This window comes from Lonchura striata, chromosome 5 (assembly GCF_050655825.1).
Source record: "Lonchura striata isolate lonStrDom1 chromosome 5, ASM5065582v1, whole genome shotgun sequence".
NCBI lineage: Eukaryota > Metazoa > Chordata > Aves > Passeriformes > Estrildidae > Lonchura > Lonchura striata.
In genome coordinates, this window is record NC_140707.1 from 27,269,274 (window position 1) to 27,281,640 (window position 12,367).

Sequence of the window (12,367 nt, forward strand, 5' to 3'; positions counted from 1 at the left end):
AAAAAACCCCAGAAGATCTAATGAAACATGGTATCCTTGGTATGTTTGCTGAGACCTGGAAGCTTTTCCCATGAGTTTTTCCCTAACATTTTCTCTCTACGATTTTTTGTGTTTGAGTAAGTTCTGAGATTAGTGCCCATTAGAGGGAAATGTCTCTTCATGAGCTCCAAATTTCATTATATCTGTAGAAATTGGATTATCTTTGAAATGTCTACTCCCTTCACAAATTAGGACGGACCCAGCTAAAGAGTCCTTAGGAGGGAGATAGAGGAGCAAGCAAGATCACGAGGTCATGCACACTACACATTCACACTAAACTTATTTCCTTAGAAAATTGGCCAATAAAAACATGCAAAATACTTCCTCAGGTCTTGGATGCTGGAATTAGATCTGGTCTGCTTGCCTACATTCACCACCCAAAGTGACAGGGTTATGAACATGTCCACTAATGCACATTTCTGTGAGTTGTGCCTGGTTATCTCCTTCAGAAAGGGGATCAGGCCCTTGATCAAAAAGCTGAGGCAGATGTAGAAAATAAAGAGTGGCCTTACTGAGCCAGACTGAAAGTGTAGCTAACTGGGTATCTTGTCTCTAGAAGTGGCCATAAAAAGAGCAATAAAGTTCAGCAGACATATTTGGTACTTTTCTCCAGGGTACACTTCCAACAACTTTTACTCAGCAACTTCTTAGGAATGACATCACTACACATACAGCAATGTCTACAGATTTCTCTTCAATGAGTTTATGTCAACTTGTAATTCAGAGAAGTTTGCTGTGATATGAAGTTTAGCTGTGTTTTCTGAAGACGTGGGCCATGTCTCCTGCAATGTACCACAGGAGAAAAATCTCAGAGGCAGCACAGAGCAAAGCAGCTTTAACAACCCTCAAAAGCTGGACTGGGCTAGAAAGCACTAAGCCTACACAGTCTTCCAGACACTTGACAATTTATGAAGATGTGAATAGGTGCTGCCCTTTTGTATTTAAATTCTTTCCCTGGATTAGACAAACTAAAGCAGCTAAAGGATTCTCATCCCAGTGTAGCCTGCACCTACAAAGCGTTTTCCTGGCACAACCCAAGCTGGTCGAAACTGCGACTCCCTGCTGGACTTCAACGCACGTAACCAAGCGTGCAAACCTCTGGAGCAGAGACCTGGCTGTGATTCAGCCACAACGCAGACATGAGCTCTGAGCACCTACTTTGCTTTTTGCTTGTTTTCCACAAGCTTCTCCCCAGACAGGGCTCTGACCCAATTCTCACTGAAGCCCACAAAGGCAGCCGAGCGGCTCTAGGAGCTGGATGGCACCCAGCGCCTGCCTGAGTGAAATGCTATCCTCTGTCTCGCAGCTCCAGGCTCCTGCCCCTGCGGCTCAAAGCCACCCTGACTTCTGCATTCCCCCCCAGCTTAGCAGGATGACCAGCGCCAGCCCTGGCACAAACAAAGCTGCTCAAATCCAATGTCACCACTCACGCAGGGCATGATTGCCACCATCCCCTGGCACCCTGACCTCTCCCTCCCAGCCAGCCGCAAGAGCATGCCACATCTTGTGCCCACATTTTCTTTCCTAAGGAAGCCCTCAGGGGCTTCTTTGGCACAGTCCACACTAGTAGTGAACAGCTCCTTTGGCTTCCATGTTTACATCCTTGTGGTTGTTAATTTGAGAGAAGCCTTTTATTTTAGACACACACACACCCCAACTCCCTCTGTGTGTGTGGGGGGGGGGGGGGAAATGTGACCTTTAAGATTGTTTATACCAATCAACAAGAAGCCCTCATGCTGCCAGATTCCAAGAAACACGAGACCGTCTTGGAGCTTGGAAGAGGGAGGGGAGCACGGGCAGGAGAAGGAGCAATCAAGGTCAGGAGTTCACAGACAGGATAAAGCAGGAGGCAGGATGAGCAGAAGTGGCAGGGCATGCCCTCTCCATCCAGAGAGGCAAGGCAAGCGCTGGCAGCTCCATCCACCGTGTGCGGCACACCGGTATCCCGGGGCAGGGAGCCGACATCCCAAGGCAGGAATGAGCTGGTTGGGGTGGCCTTGCAGAATGAGGGTGGCCATTTCATCCTCAGAAAAGCCTCACGGGTCTTCTGCCAGCCTTGTAGCATTTCACTGAGGACCAAGAGTGATCCAGGACGAGGAGAAATTATTGCAGTCCCATTCTGTACTCTGGTGCCCGCTGTGATGAATAAAGTGTTTTTGACAAGACAAGGAGAAAGATGAAAATATTTTCCCACTGCTGAATACAAAAGTAAATAAATAAGTAAACAGACAAGCATTCAAATACAGGAATTTCTTTTCATTGCCAGCATCAGCCTTTAAGGGAGTAGCACCACAAATTTTTTCCTACCATTATACTGAGACAAATGAGCAAAGGTTGTGGTTTCAGGGATCCAAACTTTAAGTGTCCAAACAGGCAGAGGAAGCACCAGACTGGCATGAAACCCATGGGTGCTTTGTGCAGAAAATGCCTGAACTGACAGAAAGGAGGACTTGCTTCAACTTCAAAGGCGGTAGCACCACCGTCTTAGTAGGTTCAAGACTGAGTCATTGAGGGGAGAAAGAAAAAGGGCAAAGCATCAATAAAAACCATGGCAGCAAAAATGCAGTGGGGTAAACTGAGATGCTGTGATACAGCACACCACTTTTGGGCAGCTGGCCCAGCTCAAGGCAGGGGTTTTCGGGACAGAGGTACTTTTCTTCCTTTGAGTCCTCTCCCTAAACAACACATTACAGTGGTTGTCAAATTCAGCCCCAAGGTTTCTGGCACAAAGTCAGGATTTTGACAATTTCAGTGACTTTTCTGTGGTCAAAGCTCTCTATGATTCTATATAATTTTAATTACAGGGCTGTGTCTTGTTCTCATTTACATGTATCTTCTCCATTGGGTTACACAATATAACCAGAGGTGGCATTTGGCCTATACATTTTATTTTGTATGTTTTATGCCCAGATTCATTATTTATGACCCATTAGATGCATTTGTTTCTCAATTAATAAACCTCAGAAAATATTTTTAATGAAAGACTGTGGTTTTTTAACAATCATGTCACTGCTCCTCTAGTAGCACTCGAGGATTAAATAAGACTGTGAGTAGTTGTTAACTAGCAATTGGTTACTGAAACACATGAGGTTTTTGTCTTCCCATTACTGAGGCTAAAGAAACGATGCTTCTACAACCACATTGATATTGCCCATCTGAGCTCTCATTTCAAGGCACATGCTGAATTTGAAACCACCACATGGATTTCTCACCCATACCTTCAGCAGCCTTGAGCATGCTGTGAAGGAGAAAAGCAGACGGATGTCACAGCTGGCCATGCAGACATCAAAAGTAATTATCTTTTTTAAAGACAATTTGTTCGTTTTTCTTGTTTTTTTTTTTCTTTTTTCCCCCCACCCTTCCCTTTCTGTTTTCTTAAGCAGTGCTACCACAGTTTTTCAGTCAGTTAACACAGGGCATTGACAACATCTGGGATTTGTGTGCTAGGACAATTACCCCGTGCAAGCCCTGCACAGTTGCACTGCTGGTGGAGTGACAAATATACTCACTTTCCTTGCTTGAACAAACTACCAGCAGTCTGTTTATGAATATGAGCCTGTAGGTAACATTTGTAGGCTAAGGGCAGTCACAAAATCTCTGATACTTATGGCCATTCCTCTGCCAACATGCTGTCTGCAATCTGAAAGGTGCTTCTGTTCTATTCTAACATTGTTTCACCAGTGAAAGAGATTTGCAGGAGGGAGAGAGCTGGCCTATGAAGCCAGCAGTTACTTGCTCTTCCCTGGGTCCTGTTTTCAATATAAGTGCTTGGTTTAGGTTATTGTTCCTCCTTTTTTCTCTTCATTCATTCTGGCATTCTGTCCTGCCATGCAATTGGAGCTATTCAACTCAAAGATACAAAGGATTCATGAAAATGCTTAAAGGGCAAGCTGGGTTGCTCATCGACACGGACTGTGTGTCTTGTTTTACACAACTTAGGGAATAGTAGCTCCTCTGAGAAATCATTCTCCATTCAGATCCTCAGGAAATGTGCCCCAATGGGATACAAATGAGACAATGAAATGCAGACAACTCCTTTTTGGCTACAGATCCAAGGAGGCCCATGCCACATAGATATCTTTGATCAGATACCTTCTGGTTTCTTCCAGCTCAAGTGTTACTCCTACCTGCCCAGGTCTGTAAGCATCACCTGTGCTTCCTCTGACTGCTGCACGACCAAGACAGCAGGGGAAACCTGGCATCTCTTCCTGGGTTTTAAGGTTCAAATTTCAAAAACCTTTGAAAGTCACAGTAGTCCAGTTCTAGGAGTCAGCTCACCCTCACAAATGAAAATGCAGATTCAGCCTGCCTAAATATTACCAAACTCCATGTAAGCAGAGTTTCCCATTTGCTGGCAACAGCTCTTCGGAAGTGCCTGTGAAGTAAGAAATACCAGGCGCAGAGATTCAGCTGGAAACCAGCAGCAATCTCGTGAATTGTCACTTCTGCTTCCCTTACTATTTTGACTTCTCTCATAGCATTGGAAAATCAAAAGGAAACAACGTCAAGGAAAGAACACTCAAATAAACACAGACGTTGACACAGCAAAAATCAGGTTCCTCCTTGTTCCCAAGCCACTGAGATACCAAACCCAGAAGCATACTCTTACTATACCAACAGAAACATTTAAAGGAAAATTTTTCTCTATTTCATGATACTTGTCCATCTTATCATGAGACAGCATGTACCCCTATCAGAGAAAGGTTGGGACAGAAAGGTCAAACACTATCTTCCCGTTTACTTGTTACCTCATCCTGATGCCCCCTTTAATTCAGCATCAGGAGGAGACACCAGAAAAACTTTGTTATTTCATGAATATTTTGTTGCAAGAACAAGGATATCCTGCTCACATTCCCTCCTCTATCACAAAAATTACAATCCTAAACACCTCCTGAAAGAATCTTGTCTAAACAGAATATAAGTACACACACAAAAAACAAAAAGTCAGCATACTAATACAATTTTCTTCCAGACAGAGTTTAAAATCCCCCAAAAGCAGGACCAGATCAAGGACTTCAATGCAGAGTTCAGCCCACTGTTGAGACTAAAGCTTTTCACAAAATGTAAAGATGGATAGTCAAGTCAAACTAATGTAAAGGCAGATAGATCAGCAGTCTGGTCATGGCCAAAACCTGGTTCAAACCCTGGAAACCAAACCCACAAAGGACTAAAGCAAAAAAGCTAATGATAAATCAAAGCTACCTGATACCTTCCAAGCTCTCTAACTTGACAATCTTTACAGCCAGTGAAGGGGCTCAGAGCTGTACTTTCTTTGTGGCCATATTCTTAAATGGCCAGTCTAGGTAAAAGAGTTTATTATTCCCAGGCTATGATAAATATCCTAGCTGCAACTACAGCTGTAAAGACACAGTCAGGTTTATTTTGGGCATCCATCACCCACCTGACTTGAGCCTTGTGTCTCATCACCCAAGAAGGGGGTGCAAATCTCATTATAACCACCAGAGTGAGTCATGTGCTACAACTTTTGTGCATGTCCATTACATTCAAGAATAACCTCCCAGCTCCTCCCGAGGGAATGGTAGAGATGGATGGACACCTCTCTTTGATCTGGGGAGTTCTTCCTCTACCTCCAGTTTGTCTCCAGTTGCCTCCAAGGTCATACTGTCAGGACAGGGATGGCAAACCCCTCCCTCCCTTGCATATGAATCTCATCTTCTATCCTCAAAAACCACAGGCTGCACATGTTTGCTGTTACTTCCAGATGTGTCCACAACTTGAAAGCAGCGATTTCAGAGGGGAAAAAACCTTTACAGCTAGTGGAGCTAAGTCCCCCTTCTCTTCTCTTTCCTTCAGCATTGGTCCAGGTCAGCAACTCAGGCAACACCCAGCAGTTCCAGGGGACTCAATAGCTCCCCACGGAAGCATCTGCACGTGGATAGATTAGAGAGACAATGCAACTCCTCTTCTCCCCATTACACTCAAGGCCTCAGTCTCAGCTTACTGTCTCAGAATTTACTCCTAGAGATCCTTGGCTAAAGCCCTGCTAATGGATATCTAACAAGAAGTCATTTTGGTGTCCTTCCCCCTGCTGGAATGAAACAGAACAATAGAAATGACAGCACCAATGAGAATTTGGTTGCCTCGACAGATGCAGCAGCACGTACAGCGCTCATGTGTCTGACTCCCAGTGTCCTCACCCATGCAGCCCTGGCAAAGGGCTTTGTCCTGCAGACATCGCCAGCCCCGGGCTCTTCTTCAGTAGCCAGACTGGGGGTGCCTTTTCGGTGGCCAGTCATGGGGATTGTGGTGGGTAAGCACACAATGGCACTTTTGTGTGCTGCTTAATTTTCCCTTGGAGGACAAAAAGACGAGGGAGCAAGGAGACAGCCTGACTCACACCGACACCTGAAGCACTGACTCTCGAGCCAATACTAGAGAGCTGCTGACACAAGAAGGGTTTGTCCTGACTTTTGGGAGTCCTTTTCAGAAGGCTCTCTTCCCCATCAGCTGGTGACAGCCCCCCCTCCCCGCTCCACACCCTGTGCTGTGGGAAGTTAATTTAGAAGCCAACTTTGCCATCTGTGGACTACCCCATGCTGGGAAAACCCTCAGCTGGGGAGATCTGTTGTCTTTGCAGAGTGGCACAAAGAAATTAGAGCGTGGGAGAGAACAGGAACCTAAGAATCCTTCTTAGTCCATAGCATATTTCTCCATGCATCTCCCAGACGCCACCTCTTCCACTCAAAGTACCTAAATGTGTCCTATAGTGATGTCTGCTGTTGACATCAGAGAAGGCTCAGAGCAGCACTCCTGCTGCTGCCCTCAGCTGAGTCACGACTCATGAACAAAGGGGATTTTGACCATTGTTATTTTATTATTTTCATTATTTCATTCATCATCTTAATTTCCCTCTCTCACTCCTGGCCAAAAGAGGAAGAAAGACATACACACACAAAAGAAAAGGAAGAAAAAAAAAAAAAACAAAATCTCCAACATGGTCCACATCTGGAAACTGATTTCCCAACCTCAGAACAAAGAGCTCTGAAATTGTGGCTCCAAATCTCCTGTTTGTGTTCTCCCATTATGTAAAAGTCCTATAATAAAATCTAATGAAGAAAAAGACCAAAAGCCAGCAAGAATTATTTGGAATTTATTAGCGAACAAGATCCATTTGGAAGTCCTTGTAGAAGTGCACACTGAACTTCCAAAGTTATTAAGCACAAGAAAAATCTGTAGGAGCATTTTGGTTCCAGAAAAGTTCTCCCTATAGATCAGGCTTGGCTTAAATCACTACTTTAATCCCAGCTGAACTACTGTGCCATTTCTTTTACTTTCCATGTTCAGAAAAATCACTCTTTTCTCATCCCTGTATAGTTTAGTGCCATACAGGGATACTAAAGGGAGAAAGAAGAAAATAAACAATTCCAGAAATCATATTTTTTCAGCAAGGAAAATGGGGACAAACAATTCTTAAGAGAGTTTAGGCTATTAGTCATTTTTGACAGCAGAAAGTTTCTTAGAATGGGTTAAAAATCCACTCTGACACTTCTAACAGAAAAGAGTTTTGCAAGTCAAAGAAATGTTTGTGTGGGAAAAAATATTCAAATACATTCAGTTTTTAATTTGAAAACTGTAACACCAACCATATCATTTCAATGGAAAGAAAATGCATGCATGGTTGAGAAATGGTGCAGTGCACCCCACTGGGACAGAAGGAAAAGGATTATTAATTGAGAATTGTGGAGGAGAGGATGACTATTTGAAGGCTTCAAAAACAGATGCTTGTCTAACCTGGTTTCTCACATAGAGAGACACCCAAGAGCCACGTGTAGTTTGGCTTCCATTTCCACCTTGGCTCTCCCAAATAGCAACCCAACACACTGGCACTACACTGAAAGCCAGGGATCATGTACACCATGGATTTGTCCTCTAGCTCCAAGCCAAAGTGACCTAGGAAGAGGCACCACACCTGGATGCACATGAAGGAGTCTACATTGTTCAGCAGCCTTCTGCTTATAAACTCTTTCCTCGCTCCTCTCTTTTCTTTGATGTTACTGTGCTTATGTTCAACATTGAATCATTGGACTGCGCCTTTCATCTGGACCCTTGGGATGCATTATAGGCATGGAAAGAGAAAGGCACCACTTAATAACACTTTCCAAGTACAAGGGAAAGGAAATTCCTGGAAAATCAGGTTAAGACTGTCCAAAAAACTTCTTCGAAGAAACATGGCAAACTGTATATAGCTATTTATGGTGGAGATGGAAGTTAGACTAGCCTTGAAGGTAAGCGGCTGCTGTCCAGACAGAGCTTTTAATCATCATTCCAGTTAGGCACTGAAAACTAAACACATCATAAGTAGCTGGGGAATAAGGGCTATTCCAAATAAATAGTCTCATTATTCTGCAGGAGCTGCTCTAGCTCATATATGTTTACCTACATTTGTATTTTAAAAGAACCAAGGATCCTAAATTAAAATTCTGAATTGCAGAATTTTTATTCTGAAATCAATCTTCTTTCTCCATGCATGGAATTACTCAAATAACAACTGAATTGTTCAAAACATTAAAAGAAAAATAAACAGTGTTTTTTCTTAAAAAAAAAAATTATAAGCATTTTCTCTTACCCTTCCTCAAATTTTTCTAATTTTTAAGTAAAAACCCCCACAAATACAAGAAACATCTCCAGCATTGTTTTTCTTCATTCTTCTTCTGTTGCCTCACTTTCCATGGCAGAACAGAATAAAAGCTGATGAGAAGGTGTGGGGAAAAATAAAGAATACTTTAACCAAATATTTTCATTTGTGTCTTTTAAAAATGGAAGCTACCAGAGCTGTTTTCTACTGCTTTTATAAGATGGTTTTAATTTTTTGCCTTGCTTGCATTTTACTATCAAATGACAAAACTGAACCTTTTTTTTTTTTTTTTTTTTGAGCTGGGCTCAAAAGCAGGAAACACTATTAGATGAGCTTAACACAAACACACACAAACACAATCCATGCAAGAAATTCTTGATACCTTCTGACGTGGCCAGCTCTCAGTCACAGCACATGTGGTCCAAGCATTCAGCTCACTGAATGCCACATGCTATCTCTTTTTCTGTGAAACATTTTAATGCTGAATCTCAGCAGAGCCATCAGCCTCTATAACACATGGCCACAACCTCCTGTTACCAGCCCTACTTCTCAGGGTAGTCACCCTGCTCAGAGCAATGCAACTTCAGCAGAGGTTATGCTCAGCCTCAGGTCTCCACAGTCTTCAGTCTCCTTCTCTCTAAAGTCATAATTTCTCTCATTATCAGCAGCTGAAACACATACTCAGCCCCCGGTTTCCATCCCGAAGAACCAAGTTAACCAGGTGAAGACAAGGTCTTGCACCTCCCCATCACTTCCCTGCACTACAGGTGTTCCACCCAGGATGCCAGCTCAGCTCAGAATACGACAGACCTCCCTGCTTTACCCCACTGCTTCAAGAGCCAATCCATTTCTCACACCCCAGGTCTTGAAATCGGGGGAAATATACAATTTTTATTAATAAAGAATATTTTCTAGCCTTCATGCATGCTAAGGGAAACACAGAGATAACATCTGAATGCAGTTAGAGGCTCCCAAACCAGGCAGCAACTGTGAAGAAGCAGGTATGTATTTCAGTCTTGTGATTGTTTTCATTCAGCATCGCTGTTTCTCAAGACTTGACTCATTATTTTCTAATGCTGCCAAGGCTGGCATTACTGACCGTGAGCTCTGAGAAGTTTTGAGGATTTACTACACAAAAAGTGGGGACTTAAGCTTGTGATGCTGAGCCTTTCAGTGCTGTGAGCAGGTCAGGTCTGTTGTGTGTCTCAGCAGAGCCGTGTCCCACCCATTCTTGTCCAAGCCAGCTCTCTCCCTCAAGGACCCATGTGGGGCACAGCAATCCTCCACGGGTGCAAAAGCAAGGCTCAGTCCTGCTCCTCAAAGGAATCCATGAGAATTTTTGCCTTTGGCATATTCATGGAGACAGGGTCTTGCCCAAAACACATACCAAGGGAATAAATAGTCCTGAAATATGAATTCTCTTTGCCTCATACCAAAACATTCATAGTAAGCCCAGGCGGCACTCCACAGCAAAACATTGGCAAGAGGAAATGTTAATAAAATACTAAGACATTAAAAAACACCAAGAAAAACTTCCCAGAAGAAACAAACATTAGAAGAATATGTTGCCCATTCAGTCAAAAAAATGCTAACAAACTAATGCTGTCTCATGATGAAATTGAAATATTTACAGGAAGAGAGCACAGAATTTTGGCTGACAAACGCAAAAACTATCTTCTAGCACAACTTTTTTTTCTGTGCAGAATAAAAGGGAAAGGAAACAGAAGAGGGAAAGTGGAAGAGTGAGGGCAGGGTGAAAGAAAAGGGACAAAAAGCAGGAGATGAATATGGATTAGGAAACTGATGTAAAAAAAAAAAAAAACAACCAAAAAAAACCCCAAAAAACAAAGAAGCAGGGGGGATGAGAGACAGTTCACACTAGGAAGACTTGCTGCTCCATAGTTACCTGCCAGTAGTTAGATTCATTGACATCTCCCTTAGGCAAGGAACAGACTCCTTCACCTCCCCCACAAAAGAAGTGGAGACCTAACAGAGCCTGCCAGCAACACACACAAAACATTAGGCTGCCCAATGGGACAACTGGGGCCAAGTGAGTGGAAAGAACATGCCATTTATTAATTAATTTGTTCTGCACTCATGTCATTAGAGATAATTACACGAGTTGGTCCCACAGCCTGAGCCTTCCTCAGCCACTGATCCTCATGATTCATAATGGACAGTTGCACAACACGGCTGTCAATGACTTCATCATGTTGCACGGAAAATCCTCTCTAGATGCGCGTGTGTGCAGTGACTCACTTTGACACCTTGGCTTGACATTTGCAACCTGGGCCAAGTCCATCAATAAGACAAAGGCGCTTCTTGTGAGGATTCCAAGCCACTAGGTTGGGTATCAAACAGTGGAGCACGCAGGAGAAGGCACGAAAAGGCAGCCCTCAAATGTTCAGTTCATGTGTGCAACAGCCCAGGGCAATGGCACAAGAAAATACTGGAGGCAACAGCTCTTCTGGCAACAGCCAAAAACAGGCCTGCAGAGACCAAGGCCTCTGCATAGCACTTAAAGTCCACAAGTAGGAACATCCCAGGAAGCTCTCAAGAACCATGACAGACCTTTCTATTTAGAGAGAAGAAGATATTTCGTAACTGAGAGTCAGCAGGAACAGCTAAGTGCTGCACAACAGCCTGGATGAGAAGAGGAAACATTATGTAAAATAGCACTCAGATGACACTTGGGAAGAATAAGCAAGGTCTACCATAAATCCAGGCACATGGGGTACAGGAACCTCCACCGAGGACTATACACCAAAGCAGCCCTCTCAATCCATCTCCACCCTGGAGACAACACAAGAAATGGGAGCTAAAAACAGAAAATTAAATAGATGGTTTCTCCTCTCCACTGGAGAAACTGGAACTGAGAAGATTTCTCCCGATTCCTTTGGCAGTCCTTTGTAAAATCTTTCAGAAAAATCAAAATCAAAAGAAGGATCTTGGAAGGAGTGGGGAGCATGAGCCCAGTATTGCATCCTGCATGAAGAAAGCATGATGAACATAGAGATGCTCAGAGGGAACACTAAGAGAAATATTTCAGGGAAATGTTTTCACTGAGCAAAGGTTTGAAACAATGGATGAATGCAAACACCTTAGTAATTCTGGTGACTTGGTTCATTCTGAAAGAAAATAAGTGACTAAAAATCAAGCCATTCTGTTTTGTTTAGGAAAAGCTGAATTTTCCATTTGAAATGAGATTTTTATCTTGCTATACACTTTTATTTTTGTTTGTGTTAAGTCTAGAGCCTTGAATACTTCTGCATGGAAAAAAATAAAAATAAGTCCTCAAAGTTTTCAGTTCAGCAAGGAAGCCAGAAAAAGTTGCTTGATTCCTCCCATCTTCCCTGCCATTCCAGTCATCCACCCAACTCCCAGTCATCTCAAAAGCAGATGCACCTGTATCCAGGCATACTAGAACTGAGGATGCACAAGAGAACCCACAAGAACGTCTCAACCACTAGACAAAATAAATCTTCCAGGAAATGAGTAAGAGGTGGCAGGTAGCAAAAAGAAACCCTGGGTCAATACTGGGAAATGAGGCACAAGCAAAGCCTGTTGCAGGTGCTAGGATTTGCTGCTGCCCTGGTTGTACCATCACGGATTCTCTCCCAGCAGTGCAGGGCAGACGGCACACATGATGGACACACATGTCCTAAGAGAGGGTGGCCAAGCATCCTGCTGCTCCTCCACAGGCCTGCTGTTGGTAGGGCTGGACTTGCAGTT

The 12,367-nt window shown here is 43.4% G+C and overlaps 1 protein-coding gene across 6 annotated transcripts in view; it reads right to left on the reverse strand.

Moving 5' to 3' along the window:
• The window catches only part of LOC110468659 (uncharacterized), a 199,837-nt gene that overhangs the window by 101,366 nt on the left and 86,104 nt on the right, over nt 1-12,367 (reverse strand). The gene's annotated exons all lie outside the window — the stretch shown is intronic.